We start from the raw sequence: 11,836 nt of genomic DNA on the forward strand, positions 1-11,836 counted from the left end.
ACGCACCTCTACGTATTTTTGGCACAATGGGATATGCTAATATTCTCCATATTAAAAAGGCTTAATGGGAATTACAAACAGTGAAACAAAGAAAGCCATCCAAAATGAAGGCTGCACACATCTTTGAAGAAACAATAGCACATTACTTCTGCGCCGACACCGGGAGAATCGCTCCCCCGTCCTCATCAAAGTGTGTTTCACTGAACTCTCCTCGATTGCTCATTATTCATGAGAGTCTGGACTCCATGCAAACAAAGTCACCCGGCTACTGAAACGCACCTCCAAAGCCACCTAAATTGAGGCAACATCGGACTTTCCAAAACAGGAGAGAACCAATAAGAATCATCCCCCGCTACCTGCACTCTTGAATCCAGGTAAAAACAATATTCCTTCGTGAACAGGGGAGCTGTTTACCAGCCAAGCCTTCTCCAGGAGAACACATTACAGTCTGGGAAAGCTGGAGCACGCGTGATATTAACAAAAGCAAGATCAAATTAAACGGAGGACATGACGAACGCACTTCATTTCACGCATGGCCCTGTTTTTTTCCTGCCAGATAAAGCCTCAAAGTAATTACCATGAACTGAAACTTCTTCAGTGATCTCCGGGAGCCGGCAGCCGGTGCCTCCGATGAACTACAACAAAGACGGACACCTTCTCTCCGGTGCCTTCCTCCTCCTTTACTGTCAGCAGCCAAGCACCTCCGCCGTCGCAAGAACACAGTAGAGTATCTCTGTATCTATGTCTCCAATGCAGCATAAAGAGTACTGTGGAAACCTATCAAACTGGCGAGCAGCAGGGCGAGCAACCAATGAGGAGAGGCTCATGCAGAATCCAGCACATGCTCTCTGAGGCGCAGGCTGTCACCAGCGCTTAGCAGGCTGCTAATCTAATTATAGCTAGTTTGCTAGCACAGAGCTCTTAGAGCAAAAGCACAGAGGCAAATTGCATTTTAATAAATTAAAACCCCACAGACAAAAATCATCTTGATTTCCTGTCATTTTGAAGATGGATGCATCACCTCGTAAACGAGAAGTGTTTCTTACAAGCGCGTGCCTGTGTTCTCTCCAGTCTGGAGAAACAAAGAGTGGTGAAATCGATGTGCCGTGCCACCAGCTTCCTTCAACTTCACAGAAGCCAGCAGGGAGAAATAATAAAATCGATACCGTGAGGATATTAAAATCCAAGTCCTCTAAAATCTGTGCCTCACTTTATTTACCCTGGGTTAGCAATTTGCCACTCATTTGTCCTAAAGTGCTAATTAATCTCTCAATATCATTAGAAATACCACGCACGTTTGTGTCCATCGGGGAAAAGGGCTACTCAAGGTGTCAAAAGTCATAATCTTGATTCTCCTGATGAATAATAATTCAGAGTTACAAGGGATGGAAAAGGGTTATCAGAAGTCATTATAAAAGCAAAAATTAAATACATTTGCCCACCTCACGGTTTAACAGTAGAATCAGTTCTAGAAGCCAAATCCTGTCAGGGATGGTTTGATGCAAACCTAAAGGGCATGCATCTAAGTGGCAAACTGGCTGGGTTTAAGTTCTGGATCAGCTATTTCCTACCTTTGTGACCGGGCAAGGGACTGGATTTCTCTGTGTCTCAGAGGCAATAATGCGAGACACCTTGCAGGATTATTGTCAATGGGCTATTAGCACTTAGCACGGGGACTGGCACACAGTGAGTTCTCATCAAGCTATTATTAATAGCAGCAATCTTTTCACAACGTCCTATTACCTACCTTCTTTTCCAGTATCACACTACTCTAAAAAAGTATCTAACCACTTCTCCACTGTGGAATTTTGTCAGAAACACCATTTAGAATTAACAGTGACAAGCTAATGGCAGACTTGATTAATCACAGAGAATCACTATTGTATTCACTCTAGTAACAAAAAAAATATGACACCTCCTTCTTTTTGCCTATGTAATTGCTACAATTTCACTTGATTCTGTAAGAACCGATCTTAAAAGGACTTTTCAGGAAATTATGGGCATATAATTGTATTTCATTTACGACTTGCAATATGGATTATATGATATACATTTTGAAAGTGTTTTCTATGGAATATAAATTGGGGAAAGTTGGTAATGAGCCGTTTGGTTAAATTTAAATTGACAAATTTATGTGAGAAGGGGAGAGGAGAGAAGTCAGCGAGTCAAAGGCAACTTTTGTCCCTGCAGCCTACTTACACATTTGTTTTCCCTGAAAGTCATTTCTTTCTTGTATGTGCCACAAAATTAACAATCCCGGGATGATATTTATCAAATCTGTTAATCTGTTCAGTGTTCTTTCAGTAATTCCCGGAAACTGGTATGTTCTACCAGTTAAGTTCTGATCCGACGATACTGGGCAAACTTCTCATTTCTATAGTTTTTATTTTGCTCTGCTTTTTATTTGAAAACCTTGATAGAAAGCTGACATTCTCAAAAGGCACTATGATTTGCTCTAAGGAACCAAATATCCCCGGGGATTAATCAGTGGCCATAGAAAAGGAATCCTGCCTAAGGATCACTTTTCATCCACCAGTCTTTGTGTCCCACAACCTGTTTGGGAAATAAGCTAGTGAAAGGCAAGACATGGCCCATAAACTCCAAAGGAGAGCACAGAAACTCATGGCCCATCAACTTAAGAATGAAAAAGGGTGTAGAAACGTACACACAGACACAAAGTCGGGGGAAACATGATGGAGACAAGTCTGCTGGAGGAAAGTATTGCCGCGTGCGTTACTTGGAAGCATCGACCACTGAATTATCAAAGCGCAATCAGCATCATCAGGAGCTAAAACTCCAAGAGGAATTGGCTTCAGTGATTTGGCCTAAGGCACAGCTCCCCGGAGGCTGCCAGGATACAGACTAGTAACACTTCCAGGCATTTATCTAGGAAACATCGAACAGCTCTGCCTTCCCCTTCATTTAACAGACTGCTAGCTCAAAAAAAGGCACTTTAAAAAGCTGTTTGATTAATTTCTCTCATGCCTGTTTGGTAGAAGCATTAAACAGACCCTTTCTGAGAGACGGAAGCGACTGTCCTTTCTTCGGTCTTATCTTTCCACATGTTTAGAACCAATATTTGTTTGAAACCGGGTAACAGTTAATTGGTAATCTTTCTTACTGCCACTCTGCTGGGCGAGCCTATATATTTGGTTTTAACCTCCGGAACGAGCACTTTTGTCTTTGAACTTTTGTCAACTCGTCCTTGATTCTGAAAAGCCATTCGCCCCCTCAACGAACAGTGCTTGGCACCTCCTGCGCGCAAAGACCGGGCTGGACATTGACAACAGCGGCACAGGGAGGAGTCAGAGCGTTCAGATTCTTAATGGAGCTTCCATTCTAATGAGGGAGATGAACATCAAGTGATTCATTAACAAATGAGCAACCCTGATGGCAGTAAACCCTTGTGAAGCGCTGTTGGGGGGGGGGCAGGGGGTGCTGTGAAAGCATGTAAGTAGGGGGTGGGGTGACCGGTCTGTGGCTGAAGTGTGGTCTTCTGGCTGGAGTGTGGGTGAGGGCCAGGGGTGTGTCAAGGTCCTGGAGAGGCTGGTGGGACTGGAGGGCAAAGGAGGGACTTGGAGACACAGCCGGAAACAGCATCCACCAGAGAAGGAAGGAAGGGAGTTTGGTCCAAGCCTTCTGACAATATGACTGCTGATTCCTTTTCGGTTCTTTCTAGAGTAAGAGGTTCCCACAATCTTCTAAGTCAAAACCTTCGCTTGCCCTGCCCTGTACAAAGAACAGAAACCTGTGCATCTCACGTGTGCCACACTGGGCAAGGAGGAGCAGTCATGCACCACGGGCATCAACCTCCCTGAATGGAATCCCCCAGTTCTGTTTTGGTTCTCTAACCTTGGAGAATGAAGAGAGGAAAGCGTAAGCGTCGAGACTTTGCATACAGAGTTCTGTTAGAGTTTTCTTCTTCCCTTGGAAAGGAAACCAGAGTTCCCACACTAAAAATGATTCTTTCTAAGCGTATGGCTCCTAGATAACTTTAGACTGATCCGAGGTGTCTCTATTTTGGTTGTTTGTCAGACTCCAACTTGCCGCAAGGGGTCCAGGAAAGCTGCTTCTGCTCTGAGGAACCAGATCCGGTTCCACCGTGGGGAGGGCTGCTCATAAGCTGGGCCTCCATGGCCAAGGATTCTCCCACTTGGCTGACGGGAGCCGCAGCTCAGCTCTCCTCTCCCGGCTCTGCCAAAGGAAGGAGCAAGGACCAGCGGTTGATTGGTGGTCCGAGGCGTGCCATGGATCCCAGCCCACGTGGAGTACGGGCTGGCCAGTATCAGAACAGCTAGCCTGGGATGGCGTGGCCCTGACCAGCCGCATTTCCATCGTGGGGTTTCAAGCCACCAACCACCGTGCAGTCGCTGCGCGTGGGACTGGGCAGAGGTGCTAACGATCAGCTCCCCCCAGACCATTTGAAGGGCTTTAGCATACCACCGACTCCCAACTCCAAGGGAAAGAGAAGCACGCCCAGGCTGTGAAAGTCTCCTCTGGCTACCAGGGGTGGGACAACTGATGGAACAGCATATGAGTAGTTAGGAAGTATAGTGCTCTTTCCTTCTCTGTTCATAACACCCAAACACTGGCCTGCCTGCCTTCTTTCCTTCCTTCCTTCCTTCCTTCTCTTCCTTCCCTTCTTTCTTTCTTTTTAGAAGGCAGCACACGGGTGCCTGAAGCAGGACAGGCTGGGAAAGACCAAAATGGGCTGCTGGAAATTCCCCCACCCGTGCCAAAGACCAGGTGCGGTCCTCAGCACCCCCTCTTCATTCGGATGCTTTGCACACTGCCCCGTGTGCCACGAAGTGACCCCGCTGTGCAAACAGGGCCTCCGACGTTCCTTCGTCCATCAACGCAGATGCCGTCGTGTGAGTCAGCTCTCGGGGCCTCCTGGGAAGCCACCTGCTGAGGAAGATGATTATGTCTGGACGACCATCTTGCCAGCCCTCGTAAGCAGCCGGTGTGAGTCTTCTCAGTGCGGCTCGGTTTCCAAAGCCTTCTAAGCCTTCTAAGGCTTAGGGTGCATCCTGTAGGGTCTTCTCAAAGCCTTGTCTGCGCCATCGCCTTTGCTTGTCTTTCTTTTTCTCCGAACGATTCATATTTTATAGTACCGGCGGAGAGAGACGGGAAGGTAGGGGACAGTGAGACAGCTAAGGAGGTATGAATTTGCGGGGCGGCTAGCTCCAGAGAGACTCTGTCCAGGAGGCTGGCTGTGAATGGCTAGCAGTCGCTCGCAGAGTAGAGCCTTTCCGACATCCTCGCACTCTCGGCATCTATCCTGTCAACGAGGACCCAGGGCGGCCCAAACACCCTCGCGGAGGGACTTCACAGGATCCACAAGTGCAGGGCCGGACAGCACCAGTCGGTGGTACTTGACCACAGCACTTGGACGGACTGTTTCCCAGGGGCCCCCTCTCCCCATTTCCTTGGGCCCCTTTCCTGCTGTATCCCCCTATAACAAACCTATGAGGCCCTGTCTGCTCTCAGCCTCTCTTCCAGTTCGCCACCCCAGCCCACCCAGCGGACCACCGAATTTAGGGCTTTGGACTTTGACACGACCTAATCATAGGTCAACACTGCACGGGGATTAGCCCTATCATGCCGATTTAACCAAGAATGTAACTGGTTTCTCAGGCCCAGAGGTAAGAAGTCATTTGGGGGAAAAAGAGAACAAAGAATTCCTTAGGTATGGGACTAACCCTCAAAAAAGTTTATACAGACAAAATTGACCTCTGCAATGTCCCATACCCTTTTGTACTGCACCCTGACCCCAAGGATGCCCAAGTACCAAGCGCCTACAACCTTAGCAGGCCACGTAGGGCTGCCCAGCCCCCAAACCTCCTCGCCTTCTAAAACTAACCAGCCAGGACTTTGTCCTCCTACAGGAAAACGGGCCTCCTACGCCTGCTGTGCACAAGAAGTAACAAGTCTCCTGCCCTGGGGGTGAGCTCCTGCACCTGTTTAGAGGATGGTAGTCTCAACATTCAGCGTGAATTAAGAAGAACCCACAGAGGTGCTTCCGCGCAGGTCCACGGGGTTAAGAAGAGAGCTGGGATACGTAGTGCAAAAGGGGCTTTCCCCCCACCCCCCCAGACCTGAGAAACTAAACGATTAGGGTGACAGAAGCAACTTTTGAAATTCCGACGCAAAAAGCACACTTCCGTGCCTAATGAACAGCAGATTAAGAAAAATCGTCGTAAGATGATTTCATTTTGCATCTAACTCACAAACACAACATTCTGAGGAAAGCATCTTTTTGATTCAGCTATTTCCTACAGCAGCCCATTTCCACCCAAATGATTGTTTCTTAATTACAAAGTCCAACAGTCAATTACAGGGAGTGTTAAAAGTATCTCAACGCACAGGAATTTAAGCATTGCATAATAACTCACAGGAACTTAAGCACTGCATAATAAAAGAACTTCTATATTCTCCAGAAACCAAAACTCCTACCTTCCTTTCACTTATATTTATACATGGTTACAAGTCAAACATGGGTTTTTTTTTTTTTTCCAGCCGATGAGGCAGAACGCACAAGGACATTTCATACGTGTGTAAGTACATGTTGGTATCAGAACACACATGCGGACAGCAGGGAGCCTTGCGCGAATGGACATTCGAGCAATTAAAAATTAATACCACTAAGAAACTTTAACAATAACAACAACACAACCATGGTGGTGGAATAAGACATCAGTGATCTATACCTTAATGGGAATGATTTTAAATAACCGATAAGAGGGGTGCCTGGGCGGCTCAGTTGGTTAAGCGTCCAGCTCTCGGTTTTGGCTCAGGTCATGATCTCACAGTTCGTGCGTTCAAGCCCCGAGTTGGGCTCTGTGCTGACAGCACGGAGCCTGCTTGGGATTCTCTCTCCCTCTCTCTCTGCCCCTCCCCCACGTGTGCTTTTTCCTCTCTCTCTCTCTCTCTCTCTTTCTCTCTCAAAGTAAATAAATAAACTTAAAAATAAATAACCAGTAAGATTAATCCTCAGCATTCTGACTTGTAGCCTTTAAGAAATGTAAGTTTAGGACAAGGAAGAGAGGGTTATTTGAAAACCTAAAAATAGTAAGGAGACATTGCCTCAGTAGCTCGAGAAATGTATATTGGGCCCCTACTTATGTGATCATGGGTTGAGATATACCGTCTTCCTTGATGGAATTTACAGGTGAGGGAGGCAGTGAGCACCAGAGAGCTTGTTGGGAAGGAAGGGAAATCAGAAAAGGGAGCCATAAACTAGGACTTGCTCAGGAACTCCAATTTGTTCCCATTTTGCTCCTTTTCTCGCTAAAATCATGTTTGTTCTTATACACAAAAAATTAATTACCCCATGGGTATAATTAAATATTATTAAATAATCTTATATATATATCTTATATATATATTATATATAAAAATAACAATAATGTATAAACACATCACACATATCATATATAATATATACACATAAATAATCTTATATAGAATAATATAATAAACTTTGAATTGGCTTGCAGTAATATTCCTAAGCATATTACCTTTTCTTCTGTTCTCAAATCATACCAGGGTTTATGGACACTGACAGACATCTTCTTGGATGTGAAGGTGTTTACCTTATCAACAATCTCTGTTCTACCAAAAGGACTCAGGCTTGGACTCTTTCTCTACTGACCATCGATAATTCCTACACAACTTTAAATTACAATAAATGGACTAACGTCCTAAATCGTAGCTTTGACTCCTAAAGCGGCATGCGTAAATATTTCAGTTAAATGAAGCTTCCTATAATTGTAAGCAGTTCTGCATAGTATCAGCCCCCGTTCTTGAGGGCATCTCTACAATTACCGTCCAAAAATCAAGGCATATAATCTTGCATGACTGAAGCATACTGCTATTTTAAGCAACAGCTTCAAGGAATCACTTCAAGTATGTATTGTACGAAATGTTCATAATTATGTTTTAACGTTACTAACTTTGAAAGGTTACTTCATCCAAATATCATTTGCTATGAAATTCATCTGGGGTCTTTCTGAAACGTTTAAAGTTTCCTTTAAAGCCTAAGGATAGGTGTCTTGAAAGGGGTCATATGAAAACTTTGGAAGTTATATCCTCCTGAATGATATTCTTTGGGGGAAATTATGTTGCTAGAATAACATCATCATGTACTTCTCACCTCCTATCCCATTATACTTTATACCAATCTACTACTTTCCAGCTGGCCACCTTGGGTAAATTACTTAACTTCTCCATGCTTGAATGTTCTCATCTACAACATGAGGATGACATTATGTGGATTAAGTGAGTTAATATATACAACAAGCATTTAGAGAGTACCCAGCATTTTGTAAACATTAAGTTCTCCACACTTGGCTGATGGCAAAATTAAACATCCGGGCCAAATGATATTCATGTTATTAGAGAAACCGACCCTCTCTTAGAAAAAGAAGCATATAATATAAATACATAATATATACATAAGTATATAATATAAATACATCATGCCCTGCGTGCAACCCAGAGGGGAAATGTGATACTGTTAAGAGCTTGTTAGTAACATCTAGAAATCCTGGAACTTAAATGAGCATGGCTTTTTTTTTTTCCTGGGGGCAATGTGGGAAAATGTCTTGAAAATGTGACAAATGTGTATACCTTTACCCCTGGCCATTCACCATGGGGAAATCATCCTACAGACCATATGCAAAAATAAATTAGAAATAATTGAGGATATATGAAAAAATGTATAGAGTGACGGTATTTGTCCTATCACAGTATCCCTTAGAGAGTCAAAAGAGAAAGGAAATCCCATTCAACAATAGCCAATCGGTTACATACATTATGGGGTATAAAATTAATGGAATATTATACTGAATTTAAAAAATTTTTCTACTGTGCTATCACTAACATAAATTATTTACTAAAGCTTTGTGTTTTTTCCCACTCCCACCCAAGGAAAAGAAAAACCTAGGGTGGCCAGTGTTTAATGAGTAGAGCCCCTGTAATGTCTCGGCCTGGAGATTCTTGTTGCCCCCCCCCTGCCCCGGTGGACAGATCTAGCCTACAGCCAGTCTGCAACTCAGCCTTGCTAACCAGCACGTGAGGAATCGGCCAGTAAGCAGCAGCCTCAGCAACCACGATTTTGATGAGCTAATTGTTCTCAGCCGTAAGTCAAACCATTAGAGTAGGAACCAAAAGTTCAGCCTGGATTGTCAGCCAATTTGCTGATGATTATTAGACATCAGGGCAAGCCTCTGCTGGCACTCACACAAGCCCTCATTGCTAAGTGCAGCTCAGATAGTCCTTACCTTAGTTATTTGGATAATTCTCTCCTTTTATCTAAAAGCGTTCTTACATACTTGGAAGACATGGCCAGGTTCAGACGTCTGGAAAGAAGCCAGTAAGTTTAAGTGCTGTAGAAAATGGAAAATAATTTCTTTGGATATAAAGTCAGAAACATTAGCATGCTTCAAGATCGACTGGGACCTTGGCAGGTGTCTGAAGCTTTATGGATTGTTGCTACTACAGCAGGAATCAAGTTTAAAATAAGGTAAAGAGAAACAATCCCCTTTTAGAGTGTCTGCCTAGATACTGTTTTTACTTTCACAGTTTAAAAAATCTTGTGAACCCTAGCTCAGTATCATTAATAGATAATGGTTCAATGGTTTTGTCAGGAAGATATTTCCATTTACACGTGTATATTTTAAAGATAATTTTATTATATCTAGGGGCCAATTTTTTAAGTTCCACAATAGAAATTAATGTGCAAGTGGGATTTGTTTAAAAGAAATCTGCCTTGCAGCAACCTGAGCCCTACTCCATCTATATATACTATTAAGTGTGTAATTACCTTTAAAGTTAAGACTTTTTTTTTCCTGCTGAAAATAATCACCCCCAGTTTCTTTTTTGAGTGTTAAGTGTTTTTTTTAATGTTTATTTATTTTTGAGACAGAGAGAGACAGAGCGTGAGCAGGGGTGGGGCAGAGAAGAGAGGGAGACACAGAATCCGAAGCGGGCTCCAGGCTCTGAGCTGTCAGCACAGAGCCCGACACGGGGCTCGAACTCACAAACCATGAGATCATGACCTGAGCCGAAGTCGGACACCCAACCCACTGAGCCACCCAGGCACCCCGAATGTTAAGTTTTTCTTACACGGTGACCAGTTTCTGTATCTGGATTCCCTATATGTCTCCTGTTCCTACTTCCAAATGTACACATTCTTTCCATGTTTTCTTTTAGAGCAAAGAAGCAATTTTTCATTACATAATCCTGTTAAAGGCAGTGACAATAATTAGGGAACCCTTTTCCTTTAACTCATGTTCCGCTCCTGGAGCGTTTTACCACTCAGTGATTTTAAGGAGAAAAAAATAACGTGTCCTTCAAGAATGAATAAGTTATTTGAAGAGAAAGAATCTTCTGAAACTATGAACATCTGACGACTTTCTAAGCAAACAAGAAAATCTGTGTTACTTACTTAAGGTTCTTTCTTGGGTTGTCACTTTATGCTTTATGGACACAATAAAGGGGAAAGTTCCTCCTCCAAACATTACCGAAACAGTGTGTAAATCTGTGGCGATATCTGAAAATCATTTCTGCGGACGTGGGTTCTCTTTCTGTAGGGTATGTTTTCTAAGCACAGCGTCAGTATATCAGGAAGAACAAGCACAGGAAAAGATAAGCTTCACTGCATATTACTTTTATCGTGGGTATGTTATTAACTTTGAAACTGGAAGTGATGGGAAGGACATGAATTCACCTTCAGGAAACTTTCTCGCGTCTCTCTTCGGCTTTATTTTCAAAGTCAGATTACAAGCTAATTTAAATTTCAGGCAGTCAATTACATTCCTCTTGACTTGACTGCTCGTGATCTTTGCCAAATCAGCGCTCCATTCAGGGAGAAGCTATTTTATTTCTACTGCAGGCAGGTCTTCTTCTGAAGAGGAGAGTTTAAATTCCTTTTCCATGGAACAGCACGTGATGAATGCTTTTTATCATAAAGTCTGAGTCAAGCCTACACAAGTGGATTGTGTACTAAATTACATAGAAGGCTTTTAAGTTAACATCACAGAAATGGTCTGCAATAGGAATAAATGGCATAAAGTACCTAACAGGTGAGCAGAAAAGCACCATAGGAGCTCAGAGGGTGGCGAGAGAAACTGCCCACCTGATACCTTGATGGTATCCACCGCATTTTCTAAAGCAGCACGGGCCGTTTCAGTCGTCTTCCTCCAAAGGCTAAGCATAATCTTTGCATTTGTTTTTAATGGTGTTTAAGAGCAAATACAATTTGAGGATGTGATGTGAGTCGATGCCAGGCTTTAAAAGATGATTCCTGGCGTTCCATGAGGATGAGCTGGGGGTACAGACAGTGGTTCTTAGTCAATTTTATTTTGTCTATAATGAGCACAGCGCTTCCAGTCAAAAGGGTGGATCCTGGCTTTTGGGGTGAAGTAGACAGAAAAATCTTACGGGTTTTGCTTCTCCGCCATTAGTGATGGGGGCCCCAATGGATGAGAATCGACACTCCAACTCCTTCGGATGCTCCAGATGAGAGGGCCAACACCTCCTGCCTCAAACCCCAGCCGAGGACAGGCCAGTGAAGGAAGCACAGAGAGGGAAGACCTTTCCTGATTTGTAGTTGCTACTGTTCTTCAAATGTCCTCATTTTCAGCAATGGAGCTGACACAGAATTTCTTCTCTGATTTTTTTTTCCTTCGGAAACAAACGTAATTTCTGTTTTCCCCAAAGAGGCCAAAAGATGTTAATGCTGTGTACCTTTTGGAAAGGATGTATTTTTCAAGGAAGAAAAATACTGCACCGACAACCAAGAGGGAGCTGTACTGAAACACCGTCATTTTGA

The 11,836-nt window shown here is 43.7% G+C and overlaps 1 protein-coding gene across 1 annotated transcript in view; it reads right to left on the minus strand.

The window, feature by feature from the left end:
• FAM110B (family with sequence similarity 110 member B) overlaps nt 1–1,146 on the minus strand; it is a 66,711-nt gene extending 65,565 nt beyond the window's left edge. The window contains exon 1 of the mRNA XM_049633387.1: nt 578–1,146. The gene's annotated coding sequence lies outside the window, so the exon portion shown is untranslated. The remainder of the gene's footprint in view (nt 1–577) is intronic.
• Nucleotides 1,147–11,836: the final 10,690 nt, after the last annotated feature.

This window comes from Panthera uncia, chromosome F2 (assembly GCF_023721935.1).
Source record: "Panthera uncia isolate 11264 chromosome F2, Puncia_PCG_1.0, whole genome shotgun sequence".
Classification (NCBI taxonomy): Eukaryota; Metazoa; Chordata; class Mammalia; order Carnivora; family Felidae; genus Panthera; species Panthera uncia.